Raw genomic sequence first — 20,387 nt, 5'->3', positions numbered from 1 at the left:
TTTTCTCTAGTGTCTTACCTCAGGCTACCATAACAAAATACTATAGATTGGGTGGCTTAAACAACAGAAATGTATTTGTCACAGTTCTGGAGTCTGGGAACTCCACCAGTAAAGTGCCAACAATGTGGATTTCATACTGAGGCCTTTTTTGAGCTTATAGGTGGCGGCCATGTCTGGGTGCTCATACGACCTCTTTTTGTGTGCATGTGGGTTGACAGAACAAGCTCTTTGGTGTCTCTCTTTTTTAGGGAACTCGTGACATCATGAGGGCTCTACCCTTGTGACCTCATCCAACCCTAATTACCTCCCAAAGGCCCTATCTCAAAACCCATCACATTGCAGGTTAGGGCTTTAGTATATGAATTTGGGGGGCAGGGGTACAACCATTCAATCTATAACAGAGAACAATTACTATAGCTACAGATCTCAATCCGTAACACAACAGAAATTCACAGTATGGTCAAATGACAGTACCTCCCAGGTTAGCTTGAGATACACTCTTGTCCTTCTGAGTCTCTGCAGATTACATCATGGATCTCCGTGGTTCTTTACAAAGATCTGTATTTCGTTCTTGCATCATCTGTACTGAAAGTTATAGGCTGTGAAATTGGGGTTTTAGGCATGCTTATCAAAGCCATTTGTCACAACACTGACCTCCTGATTGGCTGGTCTTTGTTACTTCCAGGGCCACCATAGCTAAATTGGGATCTTAGTGTTACTAATTAAACCATCATAAACCATATGTAGTACAGCATTACGGCAGTCCCAGAGCCATCTTGCTGCCTGTATGGCGCTGATGTAATTCTCTGCTGATTCTCCCAGGACAATGTGAGTAACCCAAGTGTCAAGTTTAGTCAGTGAAGTCCTACAGCAAAATCCACTTAAGCCACAAGTATTACAGCTCTTGGTCATCGAGATTGTCACACACATGTTGCATGCATACACATACATAAACACACACGTGCACATACACACACACACACACACACACACACAGTTTTATTCCCAACAAAATGCTTAAGGTGATATCAGTGGGTACTTACGATTCAATGGCCAAACTACCTCTATCCCAGTACTCAGATGATATAAAGTATTAAACACAAATCCAGACTCTTCTCCCCTTATGGTTAAGTTTATCTCAGAGGTCTCATTGGCCTTTTGTCTCTGTATTGCTTAGTCAAGCTTCACCTGTTTATTTCTACAGATTTCAATACACATAAAATTTCAGAGGGAAAGGTCAGAATCTATTGACAAAGCTGTTTCAATGCCACATTCAGCCAGAAGTCCCTGCTAGTATACCCTTCTTCATAATGAAATGGGTTCATGCCTTATATCAAAATAGAAAGATAATGGTAGATAGATGATACATAAATAGATAGATGATAGATAGATAGATAGATAGATAGATAGATAGATAGATAGATAGATGATAGAGTGATAGATATGGGTTTTTTTGCTCTGAAAATGTAATATGATAAGAAAAACATAATATATTATGAACCCAAATGAACAATGACAGGGCCCCACTATAGACCTTAATGCCCTAGGGAAATAGACTTGATATTTTGGATTTCTTTACCCCTGATTCTCATATTCATGCAACATTATAAAGTTGAAGAACAGAATAAAAATCATGATTAGTCTAATGTGTGCTTCCCATCGATTTGTTTTCTTTTTATTTTTTTATTAAATTTATTGTGATGACATTGGGTAGTAAAATTATACAGGTTTCAAGTATACAATTCTATAATACATCATCTATATATTGAATTGTGTATTCACCACCCAAAGTCAAATCTCCTTCCATCACCATGTATTTGACCCCCTTTACCCTCTTCTACGATCGCCCTTCCTCCCTTATCCTCTAGTAACCATTAAACTGTTGTCTGTGTCTATGAATTTCTGTTTCTTTGTTTGTTTGTCTTGTTCCTTTGTTGCTTTTAGTTTTATCTCCCACATATGAGTGAAGTCATATGGTTCTTGACTTTTTCTATCTTATTTTGCTTTGCATGATAATCTCAAGACCCATCCATGTCGTTGCAAATGGCAGTATTTCATCTTGTCTTGTGGCCAAGTAATATTCCATTGTATAATGTACCAGTTCTTCTTTATCCAATCATCCATCAGTGGACACTTTGGTTAAATCCATGTCTTGGTCACCATGAATAATGCTGCAATGAAAATCGGGATACAGATATCTATACAGATAAGTGTTTTCAGCTTTTTGGGGTAGACACCCAGAAGAGAGATTTCTTGGTCGAATGGTAATTCTATTCTTAATTTTTTGAGGAAACTCCGTACTGTCTTCCATAGTGGCTGTACCAATTTACATTCTCACCAGCAGTGTATGAGGGTTCCTTTTTCTTCGCAGCCTCTCCAACACTCATCAATTTGCTTTGAATACCTCATTCTTAGGGTAAAATGCTACAAATCTCTAATTCTTACAGTCAGTAGGTCTGACTTTCAAATCTTGGCCTGCAATGCCTCTCCCTAGTGTTTGCAGGAATGTTGCACCCCTGTTCAGAGCCAAGGCACTGAAATTCCTTCATGACCTGAAGACCAACCAAGAGCTGGGAGGTATGGAGCTGAGAGCAAATTGAGGTCAGGGGATGAGGCAGTGTCCCACAGGAAGCCACTGAACCCATGGGGCACTAGTAGTCAGAAAGACGAGTCTAGTTGGAGAACTGCCCTTCAGTACTTGTTGCTTAAAATAAAGTGTGGCAAGTCCCACTAGGCTCTTCTTATAAAGCCTAATGTTGCATTTCCATCTTCAGTTTTATTTCCACCTCCTGAAATATTGCCATTTCTTTAACATCAATTGGGAGGTTGCTGTGAACTTCCCCCATTTTAACTCAGTCAATGCTGAGCTTATTTTCTAGGTAGTCTAATTTTATTATATAAAACTCAGCTCTGAAATCAAAGCTAGGTTATATCAAGTCTCCTGGGAAACTGAAATTTGTGCCATAATGGCTTACTCAAGTTTTATTTCCTACTAGGAAGGAAAATTCTCCCTTTCAAGTCTTGAGGAAAGAGAGAACACACAAACTTTAGGAATTCAACAACCACACAGCAATACTCGCAGCAGCAAATTTGTAGATGCAATGCATGAGGTGTGACTGTTCATTACTCTCATAAATGTTTTGTCTGTCACTCTAGCTATCTTTCTCTGACTATCTTTCTGTCATACCACATTTGAAACTGATTTCAAAAGATGACGTGTTGGTCTTATTTCCTAAACTGTAGATTTCTCTGGGTCAGAGACCACATCCTCTTATCTAGGGCACCTAGCAAGTCCTGTGACAAGTTGGATGCTCCACCAATTTTTTAATTAAAAAAAAAAAAAACTTTTTGTTTAAGGAACTGCCAAACCTGCATTCAAACTGCTTCTTAGAGATCACTTAATGTAGAATTGCTAGTCCAGACTGTAGGCATTTACCTGGGACTGCTCTGGTGACGGTGTTCTGACTGTTTCTGTGCCTCCCTGCCTGGGTGAAGAGCCCAGTGTTCCCCTGCATCCCTCATGGCTGTGCTAAGGGGTGTTTGTGGAGTGTAGGCTTATATGGCTCCCTTTTGCTCCCCAACAGAATTGTACTGCTTGTTATGGTGTAATTCAAGATTTGATGGGACTCTTACTGTATTAGGAAGTAGGTATAGCATGCGTAAATGGGACAACTTCAGAGTCTGTTAGCCTGAATTTGAGTCCTTTTCAATTTCCAGTTGTATAACTGTGAACATCTAACATTTCTGAACTGTTGCCACGCAGCAGCCTACCTGTCTGTCTCCATGTACCTGCCCCTAAAGAAAGGAGAGTCTGTGAGACGGATCCTTTCAGGAACTTTGCTTCACCTCTGTGCTTGCACCTCATGTCTCCCTGTTTGGCCCCAGAAAGTCAGCCAATGATGAGTAAGATTCTCCACGGGGGGTGGGGGGACTCAAGCCAGGTGCAGTTGAATGGGGCACCAACAGGAGAACCCACCGGGGTTCCTAGAGGCGGGCACAGCCCCCGCCTTCCCCTGCCTAAGGAGAGCCTCTGCCTCTGTGGCTGCATTCCTTCCCACAACCTGCAAGGGAAGTGATTCAGTGATGTGCTCTCCATCTATCCATATGCATAAAGGTTTTGTCCCTTGGGGAAGTACATACATCCTGAGATTTAACAGTTCAGCTGCCTACAGGCAAGGGTGATTGGCTTGAATTAGTTTCCTATTATGATGTATAGGATTCACAGATCTTGAGATTGACAAGCTTTATCTCCTTTACTTCCCCACCTAACTAATAAAAACTATGCTTAGGCAATTCAGGGCCCAGTCCTTGAGGTTGGAGTCCCTTGGCCCCGCTTGCACTCTATTCATGGCTACTGTCATTTCTTAACCCTGTGCCTTTCTCCTCGCTCCCCACAACCCTCGTGGCATGGGAGGCAACACTGAACCTTAGCTTCTTATTTGCAAAATGGAGAAAATAAATGTCTTCTTTTCTCTGGGTTGTCATACAGTTGATCTGAAATAATATAAGTATAAAGGCTTTGTAGATCATAGAATATCCACATATAAGTATCGTTATTACTATCTTATCTATAACGAGTTTATCAGTGGCGATGCACCTGGAATCTTCCATTAGTTACAAAGCAAGTAACTAAGTGTGATTTATGCATGAACTGGATAATTGTGTGGGAAATTCTGGAATAAATGCAAACCTCTCCATTAAACAGCATTGAATTACACATTGAGACTCAGGTGTAGGAGGTACTCCCAGTAAATGAGGCAGCAAGCTAGAACAACAAACTACATGATTCCACTTAGGAATACCAGAGACGGAAAAGAAAAATTCTACCAAGAAAACCAGAACTGCTTACTGCGGGATGTCATGGCTTACAAGGCCATAAATAAAAGCTTGTATTTTGCCTTCACATATAGAGAAACAATGGTTGCAGTGGAGGCAACTCCAGCAATCACAATCCTTGGAAGCATTCAGGATCCCCAGAAAATCACGGTACCCTAAGACGCTAAGAAAGGGACATGTCCTGATAGGAAGATGCAGCAGCTCCTGCACAGCCCCAGGAGTGCTGATGTTCAGGAGTATCCTTCCCTCCTCCAGGGCCAGGCTTGCAGCCATTGCTGCTCCTCTTGTTGCTGCAGTCAAGCTTTCTCAGGGCTCTGACCACCCCACCTTCCCTCCACTCTTCGCTTTCAATAATAGTATTCTGACCACATGCATTTGTTTTTTCATGAAGAAAAGTCAGTACTTAGAGATCACTTAGAGATCAGGAGTTAGCTTTGTAGCAAAGCATTCTCTGCATTTTCAAGTTGACGTAGCTAGTAGAAAATAATAGTAAAATATACATGCCATGCGTAGTATCTCAGTTGTGGTGACAAAGGGTAATGCCACAAACTATTTAGTCATAATGAGTCTTAGCTTTTTACTTTAAGGACTGTATAATTTAGGGCTTCTAAATTAAAATGGGCCAGGGCTTCTATTTAAAATGGGCCAGGGTTTCTATTTAAAATGACAGTGGAGCTGCATTAACTCCCCAGGACTAGAAACTTAAAAAGTAAGCACAAGGCTCTATAACTTTGTTGGAAGGCATCTCATCTTTCTGCAAATGAAACAAATTGCCTAAATACCTACCTCTTTCTCTAATAACAGAAACATTCTTCATAAGTAAATTCCCTCTGGGAGTCAACACGTACAGCCAAAAAGTTTACCTATAAGCATATAAGAATTTAAGCCTGTAATATGTGATTGGCTTTCTCTACTGTGGTAACCTTCCAGAGCAATGGAATGTAGGAGAATTTTGTCCCTGCCCATATCCCATGCCATTTGTCAAAGACTATCTTCCAGTGTAGATTCCAAGGTTGAAGGTTTCCGTAGGATTTTCCCAAAGTATTTGGGTCCAGGTAGACATTCATTCTGGTTCTTCATTTATTATTAGGCATTCTCAAAGTATGTATTAGGTTCTTGCCAAATGAGTATGTGAACAGGTAGTATAGAGGATTGTAATGAGATATAAATTTGCATTCTTAAAGTTAAGGCCCTTGTCTTCTAAAAGTCAAGGTAACAGTCTACCACCTGTTTTGCTCACCATAATATCATCAGAAAATATAATAGATTGCCACATAGTGAGCCTTCAATGTTTATTGAATGAATGAATGAATGAATGAATGAATGAACAAACAAATAAATTATCATACTGGGAAATGGCAAGTGAATTAAGATAAAGAAAAAACACCAGCTCTTGTGCTCTTTGACTGCCCTTACCATGGAACATATGTGACCCTTGCGGTAAACTCTCTTTAATTAATACCCCCAACAACATCTGGGAAAATGTACCACCCCAGATTCACAACCCCCTTATTTTATATATTTCTAAGATAAAGTTACAAAACCAGGTTATATGTACTGGAATATGCAAGAAGAATCACATTATGAACAGCATAGGAAGAGTAAGAGTCCTGAGGTACCACATTCTCTTAAATGCCATCCTTACTGCTCATAGTCTCAGAAGAAAACATGGTGATGAGGGCTAGATTTTCCTTCTGGCATACCCATCGATAGGCTCTGCTGTATCCCCTGCTTCCCGAATGCATGCTTGGCTTGTCCTCAACAGTGTGCTCTGCTTATTGTGCTTGGGAGAGCCTGGAAGAGCCTCTGTTACTTCTCCACTGCTACACTTTTTTTTTTTTTTTTGGTCTTTCATCCTAGCTCACTATGTGATATGAGTGAACTCCTGAGGGGAGCAAACACACAACACATTTACAGAAAGGTGAGAAACAGTTCAGTTTGGGGTTTGGGTTATTACTGAAGGAAGACTTGATGTCTGGAAGAACAGTTTTGAGCAAACCAGTCTTCTTTCTATTCCTTAGAGAGGTCATCCTCTATCAAGGTCTTTGCTAGTTCTTGTATTGGACTGTCACTTATCATGTTTCCCTGAAAATAAGACCTAATTGGAAAATTAAGCCCTAGCATGATTTTTCAGGATGACATCCCCTGAACATAAGCCCTAATGTGTCTTTTGGAGCAAAAATGAATATAAGACCTGGTCTTATTTTCGGGGAAACACGGTATATCATTTTATGAAATTTTCCTTCAGAACTTTCAGACACAATTCAGATTTCTCTCCTCAGAACTCCCTCCTTGACTACCTAACAGAAGCAGCTCCCATGTCATTATGTAATGTTACCCTATTCTATAGTCTTCATAGCACTAAACAATCTGTTTCTTCATATTTGACATCTGTTTATGCCACAACATATATACTCTTTCTAGTCACAGATCTACACTGTTCTAACCACAGCACCTAGAATAGTGGCTGGCAGAGAGTAAGTGTATGGCAACCTAACAAACAGATAATAAAGGGCTTGAATGCCAGAAATTTTCAGATAGGAGACAGGGGAATGTCTTCAGTGATGGGAAGGCACATGCCCAGAATTGTGCCGCAGAGAAATTACATTGGCACCACGCAGTATGGATCGGAGAAGAGAAGATCCTGGTGCCCAGAGTTCAGAAAGGACATTGGATTGTGTTTCCGTATGATGTGGCTAATATTGTTCGGAGTTATATTTCTTTGTTAGACTAAAAACAGATTTTAAGCTAAAGAAAATCTATTCTTTAAGACCTGTTAAACATCATACATACATTATGTGTATTTCCCAAAGTAGCTATTAAGTGTGTGTGTGTGTGTGTGTGTGTGTGTGTGTGTGTGTGTTTATGTCTTATTTGGTTGCTTAAGGCTATTAACAAGTCTCTATTAAAATGAAGACAAGTATTAACCAAAGGACCTAAGCATTTTAACCCAGACAATATAAAGAGTCTTGGAATTCAAAATTTGCTGTAATTATTGCAGTGGAAACAAAAATAGTGAAGGCTATTTAAAAAGCTTCCTGTCTTGAGATGGTATGTCCTTGCATTCCAAGACCTTAATGAGGAATAATAATAATGATCATGATAATGATAATTTCATCAAAATCACACAAGTATGTTTAAAAAGACTGAAACGAGTTTCCTGCTGAGGTGGTAAAAAGGTTTTTTTTGAGGCCAAGTTGAGAATTGGATTTCTACATAGTCCAATTAACTTCACACAGAGGGGAAAAAAAACAACAAAAAGAACAACAACAACAAAAAAAAGCTAACAATTATAACATGTTTCCATACCTTACTGTCAACCCTGTGTAGCAACCACAACAAATCAATAATATAATTATTGATTACCTAATGTGTTGATGATTGGAAACTGTTTGCAAATATGTCATTAGGCAAATAGGAAACTGGATAATGTTTGGATGGGCTAGTGCAAGCATTACAACTCTTGGCAGATATCAGAAAAAAAGTAATTCATGGCAGAATCATCTTTTTGGATATTCAAGAGCTAGATGTTATTTATATCTCTTGATCTCTTAGAACTTCTCTATATTTGCTTGTAATAAATATTAAGGAAAAAAATAATGTATTCTCATATTTTTTTATCACATGGCTCTCAAACCTCCCCTTCAATTCTGTAGTATCTATTTAAAATACAGACCTGACTATGATTCGTCTCTGCTTATCACCTGTTAACAGCTATCCAGAATTTACAGAAAAAAGGCCAACCATCCAAACATGGCATATATGTTCCACTAGGTGCTCCATCTAATTCTCCAGCCACGTTCCCACCCCTCTCCACTTTCCACTTAGCAACGTATTAATACCAACCTGCTTCTGGTATTTGTGCAGTTTCACAACTACTTGCCTCTACTCATGCCGCATGAAATGCCCACCTTTCTTTCCTGCCATACATTCTTACTTCCTCTTCTAACTCTGACTCAACCTTTAAGACTGAGGTTAAACATCATCTCCTCAAGAATACTTTCTCTGTGTCTCGGGCTTTAGTAAAGTGTCCTTCATCTCGACTTCCCTTGCACTCTAGATACTTCTATCATATACTTACTATTAACATTATTAGTATCCACTGCATCACTGTACCTAATTCCTCAATAACATCTGTCTTCATTTCATTCCAAAAGTGCTTGCATTCTCATTACTTCTTCCAAATGTCTTATGAAAGTGTCACCAAGGTCATCCTAGATGCAGATATGAATCGCCATCGAACTGTTACTGTATTGCTTGACTAGTTGCAATATTCAATATAGTTCAACTTTCCAAAATTTTTAATGAATTCTTCAATGAAGTATACCATATATACGTTGCATAAATCAATCATGTAAGGATAATTAAAATGTTTATATATTGAACATACCCATGTAATTACCATACAGGTGAAGATATCAAGGTGTAGAATATTTTCAGGACCACAGAAGTCTCATTCTGGACCTCCCTATCATGATCAATAATTCCCATTAAAAGTTAACTACCAAAGCTTGATTTTGGGGCATCTTGAACTTTATATAAATGTCATAACATCATATGTAGTCCTTTGTGTTTGAAATATTTCTCTCAAGTTTGGGTGTGTTAGATTCACCTAATGGCCTCCCGTGTAGAAATAGTTCATTGCTTTACAGAGATGGTAAAATCCTATGAATCTACCACAATTTGCTTACATGTTATTTGCTTGATGATTCTTTAGTTTCTTTCCAGTTTGTAGCTATTGAGAATAATTCTGCTCTGAGCATTCTTGTACTTATCTTTTGGTGCTAATATATGTATATTTCTGTTGATTATGAGTAGGAACAGAAAGTCAAGTTACATGGCACGTGTGTATTAATCTTTAGATACTGCCAGTTTTTCAGACTGTTTATATCAATTTAAGTTCTCACAAATGGTATACAGTAGTTCCTCTTGTTCCATTAAATATCCAACATTTATAATTTTAGCAATGATTTATTTATAGTTATTTTAATTTGCAATTCCCTGATGACAAATAATTGTTTTGTTTTTTCCCAGCTTTACTGAGATATACCTGATGTATAATGTTGTATTATATAAGTTTAAGGTATACAGTGTGATGATTTGATACATATATTGCAAAACGATTAATACAATAAGGCTCGTTAACACATCTGTTACCTCACATATTTACTTTTTTTGTGGTGATCATATTTAAGATCTACTCTCTTAGGTACTTTCAACAATATAATATTGTTACATAGTCACCATTTTGAATAATAGATCCCCAGAACTTATTCACCTTACAGCTACAAGTTTCTTCCCTTTCACCAACACCTCACAATTTTTTTCTCCCACACTCCAACCCCTCAGTGGGCAGTTTTTTTGTTTTTTTGTTTTTTTTTAGGTTTCACACGTAAGTGAGATCATACAGTATTTGTCTTTATCTGTCTGACTTACTACACTTAACATAATGCTCTCATGTTGCATCTATGTTGTTGAAGATGGCATGACTTCTTTTTATGGCTGAATAAAATTCATATCTATTTTTCTTTATCTATTCATCTGTCAATACACACAAGTTATTTCCTTCTCTCAGTTATTGCAAATGATGCTGTAATAACATGGAGTTGCAGATAACTGCTTGAGATAGTGATTTCATCTTCTTCTGATGTATGTCCAGAAGTGGTATTGCTAAAACATATGGTAGCTCTATCTTTAATATTTTGAGGAACCTCCCTGCTATTTTCCATAATGGCTGTGCCAATTTACATTCCCACCAACAGTGTACAAGGGTTCACTTTTCTCCACATTTAATCAGATAATTTGGATTTTTTTTTTTTTTTTTTTTTTTGCTATTGAGTTATAAGAGTTCTTTATATATTTTGGATATTAACTTCTCATGTGATATATGGTTTGCACATACTTTCTCTTATTCCAGGGTGCCTCTTCTTTCTGTTGATTGTTTTGTTTGCTACTCAAAAGTTTTTCAGTTTGATACATTCCCATTTGTTTATTTTTGCTTTTCTTATTGGTGCTTGGCTATTATACTGAAAAATTCATTGTCAAGACCAATGCCAGGAGCTTTTCCCCTATGTTTTCATCTAGGACTTTTATAGTTTCAAGTCTTACATTTATGTTTTTAATCCATTTCAAGATAATTTTTGTGACTGGCATAAGATAGGGGACCAATTTATTTTGCAAATGAATATCAAGTTTTCCAGCACCATTTATAGAAAAGATTCCTTTTAGTGAGCACTGACAATCAAAGTCCAGAAATGGACTCTGATGTTCATCCACTGCTATTTGGTGAGGTACCATGTTTCCCCGAAAATAAGCCCTAGCTGGACAATCAGCTCTAATGCGTCTTTTGGAGCAAAACTTAATATAAGACCCGGTATTATATTATATATTACATTATATATTATATTGCATTACATTACATTATATAATTTATATTATATTATATATTATTTTATATCATATCATATCATATCATATCATATCATATTTATTATATTATATTAAAGACCAGGTATTTTATTGTGGTAATGTAAGACCCAGTCTTATATTAATTTTTGCTCCAAAAGACACATTAGAGCTGATTGTCCAGCTAGGTCTTATTTTCGGGGAAACATGGTAGGTGGTGAAGAAGCAACCTGTTCTTATTTTATAGCGATACAAAACATAATTATTACCCAGAAATACCCTGAAGCTACAAATGAGTGAAAATGAGCAAAATTTCAGTTGCAGGGCAATGGTTGCCTCATGTTAACAAACAGGAATGAGGAAATGTTTGAGCTGTAGAGCTGGTCTGGTCCCAAGGCCTACAGCAGAGCCAGGTCAGGTGACAGACCCCACCACACAATTTGCTGCAGCTCTCCAACATAAGCACAGCGTGTTCCACAGACAATGTGCAGAGGTTTCCTTTCTTCTTCATGCCCCATCCTAGACACAGGTGCCAAATATTGTGATTATCTTCACCTTTGCACGGGAAAACAAGTTCTTCGGCTTTCTGCCCACACTCCAGTTAAATACCAAAAGTTGTCAGGATAATCTTTAGTACAATGGTTTCTATTGCTATAGTCAGAGAGTTTAAATGGAAACAAACTTTTTCTTTTAAAAAATAAATTAAGACTATAAAAAATTAAGTTTAAAGTGGAGTTAAAATTGATATATCTCAGAGATGTTATTATTTAAACTCTGAAATAAAAAGCTGGAGAAACATCAATAAAATATAAATTATGAAATTGATTTGATTTTTACCATCCTAAGTGGTTCCTTTAAGTAAGCCTTCCTCTTTCTTATAAATTACCTTGAGCAGAGCTCTTTATGAGATAATGTGCCATTTACTGAAATTCTGTCTTACTGTTCTGCTCTGTTGGTGAATGCCTTCCAATAAGATGAGGCCAATTATAGAGTATAAATGCTGTTTAATTTTTTTGTCTACCTTCTGAAACAAAGGTCAAATGTCTTCAGAAACCTTTGTTTGGATGGATTGAATTTTCTTCTTGTTCCAAATGAGACTCTATACCACTATTTCTTGGAATTCTCCCAATTCTTGGAAGCTTTTGAAGCCCATGACATTCATCCTGACATCCCTCTTCAGGCTACAGCTGAGCACGTGATAGATTAATTACAAGGATTTTTTCATGAGATAGCAACTCCTAACTAGTGGCATAGTGAGTAGGAGCAAACAGATTTCCCAGCACAAATTGTCAGTTTTCCTTCAATTTGCAAAATTAATTTAGGAGAAACATAGCTACCATGTTTCCCGAAAATAAGACCTAGCAAACAATCAGCTATAATGAATATTTTGGAGCAAAAATTAATATAAAACCCGGTCTTATTTTACTATAATATAAGACCCAGTATAATATAATATAATAGTAATATAATATAATATAATATAATATAATATAATATAATATAATATAATATAGTATAATACTGGGTCTTATATTAGTTTTTGCTCCAAAAGACGCATTAGAGCTGATGGTCTGGCTAGGTCTTATTTTGGGGGAAACAGGGTAGTTAAGGTCAATCTCTTAGCTTACTTCAGAGCTAACAGATTAATTCCTATTAATAGATTTCCATGCAGTTTTATACTTAAATGCATAAGATGCTGTTGCTTTTGATATCTCTTTGGCTAGAGTTTTCTGACCAGAACATTTTATAGTATTCCGATCATATTTTTACACGATGATTTCATGTATCCCAGTGAATACCAGATTTCTAGTTCCTACCTGGATACCTCAACATCTTGAAATGATCAACTCCTCATGGATCCTATCTGAGAGGAAACAGGAAAAATAATGAATAAAACATCAATACAGTCATATGCCACATAACAATATTTCAGTCAATGGACCTCATATACATTCGTGGTCTCCTAAGATTATAACAGAACTGAAAAATTCCTATCTCCTAGTAATGTAACTATCATAAAGTCATAGTGCAATGCATTACTCACGTGTTTGTGGTGTAAACAAACCTGCACTGTCAATTGTATAAAAGTATAGCACATACAATTACAGTAGCAGGCTATATCATCTAGGTTTGTGTAAGTACCCTCATGTTCACACAATGGCGAAATCACCAGATGATGCATTTCTCAGAAGGTATTCCTGTTGTTAAGTGGTGCAAAACTGTGCATTTAATAATCTTGGTTAGATGTTAACATTTCTATTAGGATGTGATCCCCAAAAGGTTAAAAATTTCTATTTCCATAAATATAAACTAGAACAGCAAGGGTAGGGACACAATTAGTAAACTGCTACAGTTGTCTACTTCCCATTACTGGTCTATTTTCTTACTCATTTGTGTACACAGGAACTCAATGTTTCCTCAGCAGTGAATAGTTAGCGAATTAACTATTTAATACAGTTTCACATTGAGTGCAAATTAACACACCTGTCAATTTCTAAAAATAACTTTGAGAAGGCCCTTGAGAAATACGATTTAAAATACTGTCTATAGGTGAGATATGATTTCCGTCAACTGTTATTTCCCCACTGCTAATGGAGGAACGTGATAGCAGAGTGAATCCCGAGCACAAGGATCATCCTGCGTTGTGTAGATTAGACCTGAAGAACATCATATTTCCTAAAGCAGATTTACTTTTCTGTTCAGCTTGGTTGAGGTCAACATTCCATGTGTTGGTTTTCCTGGACAGTGGAACCTGAGCCATGTCGGGAGCAGGGTAATGAGCCTGTCATTGCTGTATCTGTGGCTCACTGTCCACAGAATTGATGGGTTGTATTTGTTCATAAATGAGAGCAAACAATATAAGTGTGGCTGTTCTAAATATACTAGATAATACCAATTGTCATTAATCCCATTGTTCCTAGTGCATTTTAAAGCACTTTCAAAATGATGTCAGATGGATCTTTTAATAAATTGGTGAGGGTTTATATTTGAACATTGAAAAAGAAAAAGAAAAATTGAGAAAAATTCTAATATATATAAATGGCCATAAAAAATCACCTTTTTGTATAGAATAATGTCATTTTCCCCCCAAGGTATATGCTGGTAATGATCACAAATTATATGGCAGTCACACTGATTTTGGCATGCCTGCCTTCTGGGGCCCAGAGGCGCATGTCTTCCACCCTGTCCTGGGGAGGGCAGTACTGTGCCCAGATCATGACCGGAAGGCCTGGAGCTGCATACAGGGCCTTCCAGGATCTGCTGTCTAACCAAGGGCAGGAGGCCTGCGTCCCAGGGCTTGGGTGATGGGTGTGTCTTCCACCCAGTCCATGGGCAGCAGGACTTCTTCCAGGCTGTGAGCGCAAAGAGCAGTTTCAAGATATATAGTCAGACAAAATTTGATGGGCCTGCATGTTGGAGGCATGGGTGTGCATATTTCCCACTTTGTTCCCAGGAGAGCAGGACTGCTCCTAGACCATGGTTGAGAGGAGCTAGATCTTGGTGACAGGACATTTTAGGGCCCACATCCAATATAGAGGTCAGTGGGCCCTGTTACCAGAGGCATAGGTGTACATGACTCTTCCCAGGTCCCTTGCCAGATCGCGCTGATGTTAGGACCCTACTCAAACAGGCTATAGCGGAAGTCATCAGCCATCAGGGTCAGGGTTGTTTCCGGGTCTGTAAACAGGTCCACCGGGTCAGTGAGTCTGGCACGTGGACATGGGCCTGCCTTCTCAAAACAGCCTCTGCAGTCTTGCCTCTACCGCTGTTTCACAATTGGAAACCTGGATTCCAAAGCTCCCACAAAGGCACTTTTGTACATGCATAGCTACTAAATTATTGTTGCAAAAGGAAATACAAATGAGAAACCCTCTATTTGGCCATCTTGCTGATGTTACTGCGTGAATATTTTTGTTTAAATTTAGTCCAATTTATCCATCTTTGCCTTTGTTTCTAGTGTCATATGTATATGTGAGTGTGTGTGTATATGTGTTTTCTTCTGAACGCTTTTAAAATTTTCTCCTTGTCCTCTGTTTTCAGAAGTTTACCTATAGTATGCCTAGGTTTGCTTTTCTCTGAATTTATTTTGCCTGTGTTTCATAAGATTTCTTGAATATGTGCCTTAATGCCTTTGATTATTTTAGAAAATTATTGGCCATCACTACATTAACTCTGTCTTTTCTTCTGGAACTCTAATATGCATATAAAAGAACTATTCTTACCCGTATTTTTCATCCTGTTATTCATTAAGCTACAGCCTGAATATTTTCTATTGATCCATTTTCTGGTCATTAATTCTAATAGTCTCATCTGCTATGTTATACCCCAATATTGAGTTCTTGATATCATAATATTCTTTAATACATTTTTCTGTTTGGGAAGTTTTTGATTTTAAAATAGATTCTAGCTCTGTGTAAGAATTTCGATATTGTTGTTTATGTTCTTGAGTATCACAATCATGGTCACTTTAAACTCAAAGACAGATAACACCAAACATGGGGTCATCTATATTTTGACTACTATTGTCTGCTTTTCTCTTGATCATATTTGTTGGATTGCCTGGAATTGTTGATAGAATGATGGCAAACTATGAAATATTGTAGAAACTTTGAATAATTTATCTTCTTCCAGAGCAAGTTAACTCTATCTTCTTTTTGGATGCCTGAGTTAGGGAAAGTCTCATTAACTTCTAATAGGACTGAGCTGTCTTGCGTATGCGTTATAGTTTTTGTAAGATGGGATCTTCTCCTGTTTACTTGTGAAGAATCCCCACTGAAACTTGAATAGGGCCCTCCTTCTTGTGAGACCCTCAACTCAATTTATATGTTCTCAACATCAGGTGTTACTTTAAAGAAACAAAGAGAAGTATAAAGGAATACATAAACAACTACCTGTAAGCCAATAAATTTGATAATTTGGATGAAATGGAAAAAATTTCTAGGAAGACACAAACTACCAAATCTGACAGAAGAAGAAATAGCAAACCGTTTCTAGACCTGTAATAGATAGACTCAGTTAGCAATGTCAAAGCTGCCCCCCAGCAACACACACAAAATCTACGTTTCACTGTTCTATGCTCACTGTGTTCTACGACACTTAGAGAATTAATACCAATCCTTCACAAACTCTTTCAAAAAATAGGATAGGGAAAACTTCCAAACTTTTTCTATGAGCCTAGTATTACCCTGATTCTAAAATCACACAAAGACAAAAATAAGAAAACTGTGGACTGATATGACTTATGAATATAGAAGTAAAAATCCTCAATCGAATACCAGCAACCAGAATTGCATAAAGCATAAATATTCAAAAGGAAGATCTCAAACCACTTTTATTGGCAAGAGATATGATTTTATAAATCCAAGAACATCAACTAAAAGATTTACTAGAAATAAAATGAGAATTAAGTTTAACTGACTATAAGAGTAATATATTTAAATCGATAGCCTTATTTTCTAAAAATGTTATTAATTTAGAATATATTATGAATAAATATGTTATTTACATCGTTAAACATATGGCCTCAGAATAAAGTGAACAAAAATTTCAAGACCCTAAGTTAGAAAGAATTTAAAACTCTACTGAAGTGCATTAAAGGCAACTTAAGAAACTGGGAAGACATGTTTTTCTTAAATAAAAATACCGATATTATGTCAATAATTTATAAAAGCAATCAGTAAATTTATTTCCATCTTTAATCAATGAGCCAATAGGTATTTTTATCTTGACAAAATGTTTATAAAGTAGTTCTAGAATAACATCCACACACTCACACACACACAAATGCAAAAGACACTCCAAAAAGAATCTGGTAATGAGTGCGGAAATGAAGAGGATATTGTAGTCCTACCTATTATTAAAATATATGAAATGAACCTTCAATATATAAAGCAGTTTGGTGCTAGAAAACTAGGCAGATTTATGGTGTAGCTTAAAATTACAAGGCTATTTAGCTATGAGGGGCAGTTTTTCATGCCAATGGAAAAGTTAATCACCATTCAACAAACTGTTTTTGGGAAACTACCTACTGTAGCTGCTGGGGGAAAAGTAATATAAGGACATATTTCCAGCACCCGTCTAGAATTAAATTACAGATATTTTAAATAAAACATACGGGTGAACCTAATATTAAACTGGGGAAAGTATTTCTCGGTGTAATTCAAGAACCAGAAGCCAAAAAGAAAAAAAGAAAAACATGCTGGTATTAAATAGACACTGTTACAGACAGAGCTGCTGGCAGGACCCTAAATACAATCTTCTTTAAAGAATGTTCTCCTTCATAACTTAAAATTTTTACATCCTTTCATTCCACTCACAGGAATGCTCCTCATTTATATCCTAGTATTATTGGAAAAGTTATGCACAGGATTGCTTACTGAAAATACCAAAATTGTAAATAAACAATGACATTATTGAATACAAAGTTGCATCCATGATGTGGAATGTTATACTGCCATCAAAAGAGATGAAATAGAACTTTGGGTACACACACGAGAGTACTGCAGTATGTTTTTAAAAGAATAAAATAAGGCAAGTTGTCAAAGAGTATATGATAGATATAAATATACCTATAGATTGCAAATTTGTTCTCCCATGATTATTCATGAATATGCATGAAATATATACTCCATATTGGTAGAAATAGCAACCTTAGAAAAATTCAGTCTTCTACCTTCGTTCTAACACTACTTTTTAATTACTACGTCTTCATGTCTTGATTTTTATATTAAATGATTTTATGTCAGTGCAACCTTGTGCTTTCAAAAAAGTTGTCTTGATTAATTTTTACATATTCTTTTATTAAATTTATAACTAGGTTGTGAAGTTCCGTGAAACTCTAATGGGATTTTGAAATGTATTAATTTAAACTTATAGAGTGATTAAAAAGGAATTAATATCTACATAGTACTGACACATTCATCCCCCAAAGAGATAACTCTAAACTTTAATTTTCTTTTTGTCTTTCTATAAATTTTCTTGGATTATCTCTATAGAATGTTTGCATCACTTTTTATAAATTAAAAATGATCATTTTACAATTTGTAAATGTAAAATACATTTTTTGTTGCAGTGATGACATGCATTATTTTCCTAAGTTTTAATTGGTCGTTGCTCTTGTATAGAAATATAATAGAATTTTTATGTTGTTCTTGTATATAGCAATCTTGTTGAATTTTATTACTTCTATGTATTTTAAATTGATTGATTCACTTTGCTTATGTTTATAGAAAAACTATTTTCTTTAATTGTCTTGGTCTATTTTTGGTGGTAGTACTATACCTTAAATAGTTGTAAAATCAGTTGGTCAGTCACCCCTCTACTTCTCAGCTCTCAAATAGTTTGTATAAGATGATAATTATCTTTTTCTTGATTTTTTTATAAAGATATCTGAGCTTTTGGTAATTTTGTGTGTGAGTGTTTTAATATTTCAAATTTGCTTTTACTAATTTTTAGTATTAACTTCCTAGAAATGAGTCCATTTTATAATTGTATATAGGTTTTCAATTTTACTTGTATAATTGACCAACATTGCTGTCTTATAATTTTTAGTTATTTTTTTTCCTACTGGATTTAATTACTAATTTTTTTCTTTGTAATTACTTCTGATATCTTTTCTCTCCTTCATTGATTAAATGGCAATCTTTCTAAGTTATTGTTTTTTTCACATAACAACCTTTAATTTTCTCCACAATTTTCTGCTCCTTTGTTTTTCATTTTATCTTTTCTAATTTGTTTGCTGATTTGTGTTTTGGTGTTTTTTGCTTGGTTCTGAAAGAATTTCTAGTTTTGATCATTTGGCTCACTAATTTATTTTTCAACTATGTACAATTTGCTCTTTACTCATTTATTTTGTTTCCATCTCAACAATTAAATTGTTCATTCATTAGGTTTCTAATTTGTTTTTTTTTATTGTCGTCTGTTTTTCTTTTATAGCACCCTATTTTTATTTGAAAGATAATTCCTTTTATTGTCTCATATACTCATTTTAAAGCTCTATTGTGATTTGTTTCTAAAAACTAACCTCTCTCAATATGACATCTCCTAATTGTTGTGCCTCTATCATAGTATTGACCTTCCTCAGATATGTCCCCCTCAATTTCTGTGAATCTCTACCAGTTGTCTTTTGGCCGCTAAAGCTGTTTCCTCCGTGACTACAGTGGTGTGACCATCCAGGATGGCGGACTTCGAAGTATTCCCACGTGGGACTGCGCCACCTGTTGGAATGGCAAGCTCTGGGCTTTCCCCTGCAACATCACTTGTTACGCATGCTCTATACTGGTAGCTTCAGTCTACTGTGAACCTCTCTTATTCTTCTTCAGGAATTTTCATGTGTATCACTAAGCTTAATTTTCACAGTCTTTCATTTTTCAGGTTACATGTAGGTGAGGGAGATTTAAACATGAGTGCACTACCTGTAAATATAAAATTACTGTATTACTTTTATAATGAAAATTCTTTTAAAAGTTTAAAGTATCTGCAGTGCCTGGAATATATTAATTTATTTTAAATGTCTGCTGGACTAAATTGAATTTTATAGTTCCAGACAATTAAATTTAATAAGCATACATCTTGCTACTTAATCAAATTTATCCTTTTCAAAATCAAACATTCTTTTATTACTATTTGTTTCCATACCATGCATACTCTTATAATAAAACAAAGGCATTCATTTACTTTATTGAAACACAGAATCTACGTCTATTACATGCCCTTTACATGGAAATTTTAATTAGCATTCATTCATTATTGCTTTCACATCATCTCTCCTTTACACTGAAAAATGTGTAACTTTTTAGTATGTCTTTTTTCATTGACTTCCTGACAAATCATCATTAAAATTTTATTTTAAAACTAGTATTTACTTGACAAAAGGGAGTATTTTCTCTTCTAATACTATTTATAGTATGAACTCAAATTTTATAGATGCTCAAGTTCAGAAACTCACTCTAACTTGGCAACTTTTTCTGATGACTGCACTTCACTTCCTCTTGCTCTGTAACTTCTATAATAGATTTTGCCCAAAAGTAATAGAATTTGACCTGAGGATAAAAACTAAAGAAGCTTGCTTTCGGGATGAACTCTGAAGTTAGCTTTATTTAAAAGTAGTCATTTCTTCAAGTATCTGGTATCTGAACAATTTAGTA

This window comes from Rhinolophus hipposideros (genome assembly GCF_964194185.1).
Source record: "Rhinolophus hipposideros genome assembly, chromosome: 18".
NCBI classification, from domain to species: Eukaryota; Metazoa; Chordata; class Mammalia; order Chiroptera; family Rhinolophidae; genus Rhinolophus; species Rhinolophus hipposideros.
Note: the sequence above shows the minus strand (reverse complement) of the source record.